The sequence below is a fragment of the Cupressus sempervirens genome, chromosome 4 (assembly GCF_028749045.1).
Source record: "Cupressus sempervirens isolate cs-2001-9-10 chromosome 4, ASM2874904v1, whole genome shotgun sequence".
Taxonomy (NCBI): Eukaryota; Viridiplantae; Streptophyta; class Pinopsida; order Cupressales; family Cupressaceae; genus Cupressus; species Cupressus sempervirens.
In genome coordinates, this window is record NC_143121.1 from 385,459,130 (window position 1) to 385,471,517 (window position 12,388).

General features: G+C 31.3%; 1 pseudogene; it reads left to right on the forward strand.

Moving 5' to 3' along the window:
* Window positions 1-2,224: 2,224 nt before the first annotated feature.
* LOC149561675 (septin and tuftelin-interacting protein 1 homolog 1 pseudogene) lies at window positions 2,225-4,509 on the forward strand (annotated as a pseudogene).
* Window positions 4,510-12,388: the final 7,879 nt, after the last annotated feature.

The following is a 12,388-nucleotide window of genomic DNA, read 5'->3' on the forward strand; positions in this document are numbered from 1 at the left end:
AAGATTGAAGCATGTCTTGCAAGAAGGTTATCAAGAGGTAAAGTTAAATACAAAGATAAACTAGCCTTGATCTTTTCAAAATGTAATGAGGTTGGTCACTTTGCTACTAAATATCTTAACAAAAGAAAGTCTAATAGAAATAATAGAAATCATAAGAAATATTATAAGTATAGGAAGAACAAATATTACAAAGACAAAGAAAAGGAGTCATATTACATTGTTCAAGAAGAGCATATTTTTACATATTTTGATGATGATAAGGAATTAGTTGAGGTAGTCTATGTTGCAATCAAAGAAGATCCAAATAGTGAAATGTATGAGAATGAAATTGCCCTTATTTCACATATTACAAAGAATGACTCGCGGATGTTTAATAGTGGTTGTTCACATCGTATGACTAGTGATCTAAATAAGTTTGACAAATTTGAAGAAATTGGTGATGGTGGAACTATTAAGTTTGGTAGTGATGTTCCATACTTGGTAAAAGGTAAAGAATCATTAATGATGATTGATAAGATTAGATGTGATGATTCTTATTGGGTTCAAAGACTAAAATATAATATGTTGAATGTTGCTCAATTGAATAACTTAGGTCACAAGATGGAATTTGAGAAAAGGAAGGTCAAAATCTTTGATGATGAAGGAAATCTTATTGGAACAGGAGTTCAAACAAAAGGTAACCTATTCTACCTTGATCCTATAGTTGAGACATGTTTATTTTCTAGAATTGAAGATGAGTGGTTATGGCATAAAATGTTGTGTCATGTAAACTTTGGAAATATGGTGAAAATCAGTAGAAAGAAAAGACTAAGTGACTTTTTGAATCTGTAAAACATAAAAAATGCAATGTGAAAAGAATGTTAGCTTAGTAAGATGTCAATTTCAAGCTTCTCTAGAAAGACACACTTCTAATGATATTATGGAATTAGTTCAGACCGATTTATGTTTAATTAGAGTTGATAGTTACTATGGTGATAGATACTGTGCATTATTGGTGGATGATTATTCAAGGATGATGAGTATAATATTCATGAAAGTGAAGTCACATGCTTTTGGTATGTTTAAATGGTACATAGAAAGAGTTGAAAAAGAAACTAGTAAATCATTTAGTGTTTGAGATATGATAGAGGTGGTGAATTTATGTCTGTCTAGTTCAATAAATTTTATGCTAAGAATGGTATCAAAAGAGTGTTATGTACACTGACACTACTAAATTTGGACATGTTTTGTGATGGAAGGCTTTTGCAAAAGTGACATCTACCCATTTCCCTAGTGACATAACCATGAATTGGATCTCGTCGAACAACTATCAATCTTTTTCTATTGCAAATTATGATGGTGAGGGAGATCATTGTAATGACAATGACTAACACTATCAAAAATTGGAAGAAGGAAGGTACAAGACTTCATGTTTACAACATCACAATTATGACAATACTTTATCATAATTATGAGAGTTTCAAGTTCTAGTTAGTCATTGCAATTCTGACATGTATGCAACAATGGTGCTATATACTAAATTTTTATTTGTCAGATCTTTCCATCATAGCTATGAAACAAATGCAATATCTATGCTATGCAAGGAATAGCTATCCATCATAATGGACCATCACAATTACAATGGCTAGGAGAATTATTAAAAAAAAAAATATTACTTTTAGATCATAGTTTCTCATGGGAAATCCTACGTGTCCTTTAATGTTGTTTATGGTTTATTTACATTGTTGGGCCAACATATAGAGCCTTTATATTCAACTATTCCTTATAAGTTGGGGAATGTGCTTCATGTCTAAGATGCAAGTGATGCATCTGCATATGCGATTTTATCACCTTGAAAAAATGTATTTAATCCTACTAGCTATGAATAGCTAATTTTTTTTTATCATACATAATATAATGATAGTTCTACAATAATTTTTAATCAACCCAGATAATCAAAAACTAGTCCAATTTAACTGGGTTGTGGCTTGGGCATGTGCTGTTGCCAATTATCATATGGTTGCAATGTTGGAGGCAACATTTTTCCAAAGTGGCAGCAAGTTTTTTCAACAAAGTGGCAGTGCCAATTGAGGTACTTTAGTAGCAACATATGCTCAATAGCAAGCATGAGCTTCCATGGGTAGTGGGATTCACCTGAATAATTTGATGGGAGCACCTCAATTGAGTTTGAAGGAAGTGATTGAAACTTATACACAAGAACATGACATCCAATTTTTTTTGTAAAATGGGATACACACATGATGGTCTTAAGGTTTATGGATTTGGTACTATCAGTATCTATTTATATTCTAGAAAACACCAAGTGCTTGTGCAATCTAGAGATTAATGGGTGATTACATAATTGGAGCAACTAGTTGAGATGCACCATAATCAAACTGGAGAAATCATTGATAAACCAAACATATAATGAAGAGAAAACATGAAAAATTGAATGTTGAAATACTAAAATGAAAGCTATTGAGGATCAAACACGTATTCTAGGTTAAGTTGATTTTAGATATGGTAGATGTTAGGATTAAACCACAGATAGAAATAACAATTACATGCAAATATAACCAATAACAAAAAATAATAGATAGAAAAGATCACAAGAAACCAAGATTTAACATGGTTCACCCAATCCCTAGGCTACATCCACCAAACAACAAGTCCAATATTATTACAATCCAGTGATTATAACCTAATTACACTCTATAAATCCTTACAGCTTAATACCGTCATAAGAACCAATTTTGCATCACAACTATAACATAATGAAAAATACCTAACCTTAAGCCCTTTCATCCAAGTATTTTATGCCATTTTAGGGTTACAACATGTCATCCATATGTCAGCCACATGTTGGCCACGACCCAAAAAAAATTTGGGGTGCTGCCTCGAACCCCAAAGAATTTATGAAGTATGTATAGTACTTTCCTCATTAGTCACTACAAACTAACAATAGAGGTAGATATTCAAAATTTTGATCAGAATTTAAGGCATAAGAGAGATTTTGTGGCAATATACCAAAAGGAGAAGGAGCAGCTTTAGAAAGAGACTGCACAACAGAAACAAAAGCTAGACAACATAGATGATATTATGGGAGCACTAGATAGAATCTAGGAAAGTGTTTCTTTAGGTACTATGACATTGGAATCACTTTCAAGTTTCTTTGAGAATTTATAGGCCAAATATTAGGATGACTACAAGTTTTGCAATTTGTCATATATTGCATCTGCATTTACTTTGCCATTGCTTATAAGAGTGTTTCAAGGTTGAGAACCACTTCAACATCCTTCCCATGGTTTAGAGGTAATGTCTTTGTGATAGAGGCTTCTACAAGGGAATGAGCCTCATGATTATGGCATTTACACAAAAGCATAACTTTCTTCTTCAACTCCTTACACTCAACTCTTAACTGAAGTTATTCTTCTAGCAGTAAGAATAGCTGCTACAAATTCTTGTGAACCAAGGGACCCTAAATGTATGCTATAGTTTTTGAAGACATGGGATAATTTACTACTGGATTCAATACTTGATAACATTTTGGATCATATAGTGATTCCCAACTTAATAGCAACAACAAATACATGGGATCCTTGTAGGGAGACTATGCCAATACATGCATAGTTAGATCCTTAGCTTCCATTTTTGGGCTAGCATATGGAGCCTTTATACCTAATCATTCATTATATGTTGGGAAATTTTCTTCATGCCTGGTATGCTAGTGATGTATCTGCATATGCAATTTTATCACCTTGGAAAACTATATTTGATCTTGCTAGCTAGGAACAAGTGATTTTTCATTTTATTATACCTAATCTGATGATAATTCTAAAAGAATTTTCAATAAACCTAGATAATAAAAAACTAGACCAATTTAACTTGGTTATGGCTTAAGCATGTGCTATTCCCATTTATCATATGGTTGCAATGTTGGAGGCAACATTTTCTCAAAAGTGGTAACAGGTTTTGTATCATTGTCTTTGTTCAAGTCCTAATTTTAATGAAGTAATACAATGACTTGTAGGGTAGAAAGAGCTATTTCACTCTGAGATTCTTGCTAATGAGAGGATAAGAATTTAGCTAAATATAACCCTCGAAATGATGAATCAAGCTATAGAGGGTATGATTGTGGAACAACCTAGGACTACAAAGAATGTAAGCTATCTTAGGGTGAAAAAGCAACACCAATTTGAGGCACTTCAGCAACACCAAGAAACAACAAGATATGCTCAACATCAAGCCTCAATTTCCATGGGTAGTGAGATTCTACTAAATAATTGCATGGGTGCACCTCATTTGAGTTTAAAGGAAGTGATGGAAACATATGCACAGGAACATGACATACAATTTTTACCTAGAGTGGGATGTACACATGATGGTCTTCAGACTTATGGCTTTGGAACCATTAGTATCTATCTAGATTCTGTAAAAAAAGTGCTTGCACAATCTGGAGATAGATGGGTGATTACATCATTGGAGCAGCTAGTTGAGATGCACTGTAATCAAAGTAGAGAAAATAATTGATAAACCAAACATATAATGAAGAGGAAACTTGAAAAATTGAATGTTGAAATATTGAAATGAAATCTATCGAGTATCAAACATCTATGCTAGAGTTACAACACAATGTGAAGCTAATTTTGGATATGGTAGAGGTAGATATTCAAAAGTTTGATCAAAGTTTAATGCACGAGAGAGAGAGAGTCTATGACAATATACCAAAAGGAGAAAGAGTGAGTCTAGAAAGAGACTGCATGATAGAAACAAAAACTAGAATCTAGGAAAGTGTTTCGGTAGGTACTATGACATTAGAATCACTTGCAAGTGTCTTTGAGACTTTATAGTCCAAATATAGAAAGAACTACAAGCTGTGTAATTTTTCATGTATTGCATCTATATTTAGAGGACTAACAAATTATTTCTCATCTTTGTCTCATTTTTGGACACAAAGTTCACTTGAAATAATAAAATTTTATCATTTTTCATTAGTGGATAGATATAATAAATATGCCAAAATTGATTTCTCACTTGTTACAAATGTTCAAAGGCAAGCACCATCTTACAGAGAAGATTAAATTTTCACATTCACAATGATCTAATGACCATGGTATTATGGATGATAAAAAATAGTTTAAATGGGATGAATAAGAATATGTCTCTTGTGGAAAGTATGATGTTTATTTAAAGTTGAGAAGGCCCAGGAGAAAAATTCCAAGCCATACTTTATAGAATTCTTGAGTTCAAATATATAATTAATCTTAGGGTAATATTGTGAATACACACTTATTAGAATGCTTCAAAATAAAATCATATGATGAAGCTCGAGCCTTCTAATGTCAACCGATTATTTTAGGATACCCAAAAAAAAGATCATTTGGATGGATGTGGGCTTGTCTACTTGCTAGTCTATTACTATACTAGTATTTAGTGTAGATGGAAGCAAACTAACATTTCTGTTTGTTAATGAAAATCTATATCCTTATCAAATCAGTCAAATACCTTTTAGCCAGTGGAATATATATTCTAGAAGATGGTTCAAATGAAATAAAAAATAGAAGAAAGTGTCAAGAAACATGGCAATTAACCCAAACACTGAACAAAATACCATGTTCCAATTGTGCTCACAATGGCTACAAATGTCCGAATTGAATTTGTGATACCTGCCCATTATAGATATGAAGAATAAGATTGTTTTCATGAATGAATCCAATTAATAAGAAATTAATCCATTTCCTTGAAAATTGAAGATAAGAAGGGATCAACCATCATATCATGAAGAACTCATAGATACTATGGTGATATCTCCTGATTATACAACAAAAAAAGAAGAATCTAAATATTCATAAAGTGATTTTTATAAGTAGAGAAAATAATGGTATTATTGTTCAAGTTTCTTAAAGCTATTGACACACACTAAATTCAAATGAAGGAGTTTTGAATCAATGGAAAAATGATATACTTTAGTAATCTACAAAGGCCAATTGTAATATGTTTGAAAATGAAGACACTGGTATATCAATCAAGACAAGAGACCTACGTGCATATTTAGAAGAAAACTAGCTTGGCTGAATGAACTCAAGCTAAGTGTTGTTGTTAGCCACACTACTGCAATAGTTGGGTTTTGAGCAAAATTTATGCCAAGGAGTGCGAATCTTGGACCTAGAAAACTAATTGACTATAGATGTTTACAACAAAAATGTAACATTGTTTGTTATTGATTTTTTTTTAAAAGTGTGCCTTGTGCTCAATATCAGAAAATGTAACTAAAAAGAAATTAAAAAGAAATAAGCTAATTGAGGAGAAAAAATTATCAAGGATCAATTTTTTTAAAATAGTGTAAATCAACCAAACCCATTTCAAAAGTGGTAGACTGAGGACAAATATGGTATTGGGAGCTGAGAGAAAATTTGGCAACAAAAGCATTATTTAAAATTGTCACAATTCACAATTTTTACTTGGAAATATTATGACTACAAAAGAAATTTAGCTATAACCAAAGTAAGCTTTATCTGACCTGCATGATTTTGCATACCATAGTGACTGAATAGCCACATTGAACTGAAAATTCTGAAACAACACCAACACCATACCCTGCAGCTACCATTGTCACCCATGGAATAATACTAAACCATGTAGCTCACTTCAAATTTACATCAAATACCTATATGCAAAGGTAAAAGTGAGCTTATCATATCTTTTCTTGAATTCAAATGTAGTGAAAATCTCAATATGAATGAACTAAAATTGTATTCATGACTCTTGTGATTTTGGTTTGACCTATTCCTTGATTAAAATATTTTTAAAAAAAGAGTATACATGGTGATTAGAAGAAAGCTTATAGTTTTTAAATATACTAGCATCCAAGAGAGAAGAAAAAAAAAACCCTAAAGACAATAAAAGAAGAAAATGCTAGACATAAAAAACAAGAAACTTTTTAAAGAAAGACACTGTTGATTGCTAGTCATTTTTGTTTAAGGGTTAAAAAATTGTCTGACATGGTAATATGCATGACTAGGATATGGAAAACCTATATGCCACCAAGCCCATGTCCTTCATTAGTTTCACATTTTCCTACAAATCACATAATCCAATATAAAAACAATAAATTCATTATTAGGTTGAAAACATCAAAAAGGAGTAGATTCATGATCTTCCATGGATAGTCCAAGGATGGTCCCTCAAAACTCCCAAACTTTCTTTCATATAAATATTCATTTGGGTAATCAACATGTGTCTCTTAGAGCTCTCACTTTTTCTTACATATAAATATTCATTTGGGGGCCATTTGAATGTTACCTTCTCTCTAATAGAACCCATTTCCCTTTTTACACTTGCAATCATTTTAAAATTATGAAAATAATGATGTGTATCTAGATATTGTTTTTATTTCCCATATAACATCAAATGATGAAATTATACATGAAAAAAGAAACCAAATAATATAGCATTGATAAGTTGGTTCTTCTAGAGCATACATCTCTATGAATTCCTACATCATGCATGAAAAAATATACTCTAGAACATGTACCTTGTAACACATGTCCTTTGGTGAAGTGGGCTATCTAAGCTATCTAGGGACTACAAGATTATCAATGGGAAAAATGCACCTATTTCAACCCAAAATATGAAGAAAACAATGTTCTTAAATGATATGTGTGACAAAATATTCCTATTCATGTGGATATGTGTGAGAAAATATTAAAAAAACTTTCTAGACCTCTGAAAGTGACATCATTTTCCCATCTTCTGGTGCATGTCATTTTTCCATCGGATCCAAAATAAGATTCCACGACTCTAAATTGAGAATGCACCTGAAATTGCATTATATATGCATGGACACTAGGTGGAGCTTAAAAAATGCATTGCATTTACATTTATTTAATAGGTCTATTAAGTTTTTAAAATTATAGACCATCATGAACATTACAACTCTAGCTGCTATGGCCAAGAGAATGTCCTCAACAAGCCAACAAATAGAGAGTCTTGACTTGCTTGAATGCTAAGGACATTACCCTTGCCTATAAGAGTCAAAGTTAAACTTTTTGTGATGGTCTATAACTTAAAATACCTAATTAAAGACCTCTAACAAATATGAAAACCTATTAAATTTTTTAGCTCTGTCTGATGACATATGCATATAAATTGGGATTTTATATTGAACTATGTTCTCCTTCTAGATTTCTTGAAACCAAGAGATTCAAACAGTTAGTTGTCATGCAATCATAGGTTAATGTTGAGCTTCACTTGGTTTTGAGAATAATTTAATATTCTCTACTAATCAAAGGAAACCACATGAAGGTGGAAGCTCATGATTTGGTCCCCCCCCCCCCCCCCCAACCTCTAAATTCCCCATTAACATCTACAATATTTAAGAAATTATCAATCTTTAAAGTACCTAGAAGTTGGGATACTCTGATGGAAAGTCCATCTTCATTGCTCAAGAGAAATTGATCACAAATCTTTAGTGTTCATGTACATCTAACATGGGTACATCTAGGAATGTCCTCATCGCCTCCTACATAAAATGAATCCAATATTATAAAATGCCACCTAAGAAATAAAAGTTCAAGTAAAATAAAAACATGAAAAATGAGAGAGAAAAAGATGAATCTACTTACCAAGAGGAATCCCTATTCATCACATTTCTCACCCAATGATCAACCCATCTCACCCCTATAAATATGATCCATTTATATTTCCATCTATTGCTCAACACAACTCCCATTTCATGATGATTTCTTCTTTGGACTATCTTTCTCCTATTGATAAGTTTTGATAGTGGAAGAGAACTAATTATCTTAATTGTTGATGAGAACCAATAGACATTATTGTCTAGCTTAGGGACATAAAGAGAAGATATAGGTGCAATGAAGCAAATTTCATAATTTGTGTTTCATTTATGCCTCTTTATTTTGATTTTGTTTAAGGGAAGCCCATCAATGCTAATAGAAAACAATAATGCACTTTCTAATATTTTACAATTGTTCAACAACATTAATGTTTTACAAGAAAATGCAACTGAAGAACTTTTATCTTAGAAACAAGAACATGGTGTTGAAATAGTGCAAAATGTTTTTGACATGAGAGGTCCACAAGTGAGGGTGTTGACCAATCTTGAAAACTTGAATGCTGAAATGAAATCTATTGAGGATCAAACACCTATTCCATAGTTAAAACACAACATGAAGTTGATTTTAGATATGGTAGAGGTAGATATTTATAAGTTTGATCAGAATTGAAGGTACAAGAGAGATTTTTTGGGAATATACTAGAAGGAGAAGGAGAGCCTTTAGAAAGAGATTGGATGATAGAAATAGTAGATAGAAAATAAAGAGGATATTATGGGAGCACTAGATAGAATCTAGGAAAGTGTTGCAGTAGGTACTATGACATTAGACTCAATTTCAAGTGTCTTTGAGAATTTAGAGTCCAATTATCAAGAGGACCACAAGTTGTGCAATTAGTCATCTATTGTATCTGCATTTGGTTTGTCATTGCTTAGAAATGTGTTTCAAGGTTAGGAACCACTTCAACATCCTTTGTATTTTTTATAGGTAATTTTAGTGTGGAAAATGATTCTACAAGGGAATGAGCCTTGTGATTATGGCATTTACGCAAAAGCTAAACTTGATTCTTCAACTCTTTACACACAACTCTTAACTGAAGTTATTCTTCCATCAGTGAGAATAGATTCTACAAATTCATAGGATCCAAGGCACCCTAAATGTATGCTATGTTTTTTAGAGACATGGGAGAAGTTACTATCAGCTTCAATACTTCATTACATTCTTGATCAATAGTGATACCCAAATTAACAACAACAATAGATACTTGGGATCCTCACAGGGAGACTGTGCCAATACATGCATGGTTACATCCTTGGCTTCCATTGTTGGGCTAGCATATGGATCCTTTACATCCAAGCATTCATTACAAGTTGGGGAATGTGCTTCATGTCTGGCATGGAAGTGATGCATTTGGATATGCAATTTTATCACCTTGGAAAATTATATTTGATCTTGCTAGCTGGGAACAACTGATTGTTCACTTTATTGTACCTAATATGATGATAGTTTGACAAGAATTTGTAATCAACCCAACCAATCAGTAACTAGACCAATTTAACTAGGTTATGGCTTGTTTCTTTCTAAAATTTTCTACTATGATATATTTTTGTGAAATTTCTTGCAAACTCTACTCATTTTTCTTGATTTGCATTATTTTTGTACAGGATCTTGAGGTAAGTCACTTAGCATGGGTTGAGTAAGTTTAATTTTATTATTATTTGGATTCTGGAATATGTATGTAGCTCGATCAATTCTTTTATTGTGCTAAGATGTAATAAGCAACTTAAAAAAGATCATTCTTTATATATACATACATACATACATACATACATACATACATACATAGACACACGCATATGTCTATGTGTATAGATACACACATATATACATATTCTTAAGTATATATATTTATATACATACATACATACATACATAAATACATACATACATAGACACATGTGTGTGTGTGTATACATACACACATATATACATATACTTATGTGTGTGTGTGTGTGTGTGTGTGTGTGTGTGTGTATATATATATATATATATATATATGTATATACATACATACATACATACATACATATATACAAACATACATATACACATACATACATACATACATACAGTATGAATGTATGTATGCATGCATGTATGTATTTATATTAAATTTAATTAAACTAAGTTTTAAATCATATTCTGAAATCACCTTATGTTAATTAAAAATATAAAAGAAAAATGATATTCTAGTTTCCTTCTAAAATTCAATCTTTATATACATTTGTGAAACAAAAATTTGAGTCCAATTTACATAGGCTTATCTATTCCATTTTATCTACAACTTAAGTAGAACCAAGGGCAATCACAACATTTTTGAGTAGGCCCTAATTCATGTTTGAATATGGTCAACCACCATTCCACATTGAAAAAATAGCCTTCAAAAACATGAGATATAAAATAAATGGTAGGATGATCATCTATGTAATGTAGGAGCACCCTAGCTTCCAAGTCATCAATCTTTTGGAGGGAAAAGCTCTAAAAATATTGTCTTGGAATTTATGAGGAATTCTAATTTCTTGATGTAAATAATTGTGTTCTCTATGTTAATGAATAATTTATATACATGATGAATCATAGGTCTAGATGGATAGAGTTGGTTGTAATGAATTTATCTTGTTAGACACTTGTGAGATTCTAGAATTGAATCATAGTAAGATTTAAATAGGATTAACTAGAGAGATTTTAGTATCTAAAACAAACATTTTTTTTTTTCTAAATTAGTTATATTTATTCATTGTAGGCATAATCAAGGGAGGCATAGAGAGGCCGAGTAATAATATGATGTAGAGAAAGTGACAAAAAGTGGAAGAGGAAAAAAGAGAAAAAGGGCCATTTCATTTACTAAAATATTATATTTGTAAGGTTTATCATATTTTAAGAAGTTAGCATTCTCTCATCTTGGAGAATTTGTAAGAATTCTCAAGTATTAATGTATGCTTTGTAAAATATTTTATCTTATTTTTATCTCCATGTTGTTATGTTTTTGGTTATGAGTTGTTATGTTTCTATGTTTTAAGAGCTCCAAATTATTATTATGAATATGTTTTAATATGAATCATAGATGAAACCCTTTGAATGAATAATATGAAACTATAAAATTAAAAACGTAACTCGTAAAGTATTTGAGCAAGTTGTATGTGGAGATATATTCTTTTGGGTGTGCCAATGTAGAAATAAAATATTCAAAGAATCGATATTTTGATGAGAATAAATCTAAGTCACTAGACTATTGAAGATGAGTTATTTGGGTTTAGTTACATGATTTTGAATCATGTGGTTGTACCTTTATTGTGATGATATTGAGATGCTATTGGTGTTTTATTAATGAAGTTAGTTTTATTCATAAAAATGATTTAGAACCCACCATAAGATGTGTTAGTATAAGTAACAAATAGAAGTGCCACTTGTGTTTCAAATATGTAGTTAAGTGTTTTTTTTCTATAGGGTTGGATCTAATTTTAAAAATGACAAAATGTTTTGGAGGTTATATTTAAAATAAATTTTAAATATAACAACATGAAGTATAAATTTGGGGAAAATGACTAAATTCTAGTAGCAAGAACAACCCAGCTTCATTTTGATCCCATCTTTTCCTATTAAAATGAGTATTATTTTTGGATCAAAATTGTTGTTTGGGTGATTTTTTTCACAAATTTTAGAAATTTAGAATCTTAAATATGGAAGGTAAAATGTCACTATTCTTGTTATGTCAAGATCTTTAGGAAATCAAGTTGACTACCAATGTATTGTAGATATGTTAAAGAGAAGGATCT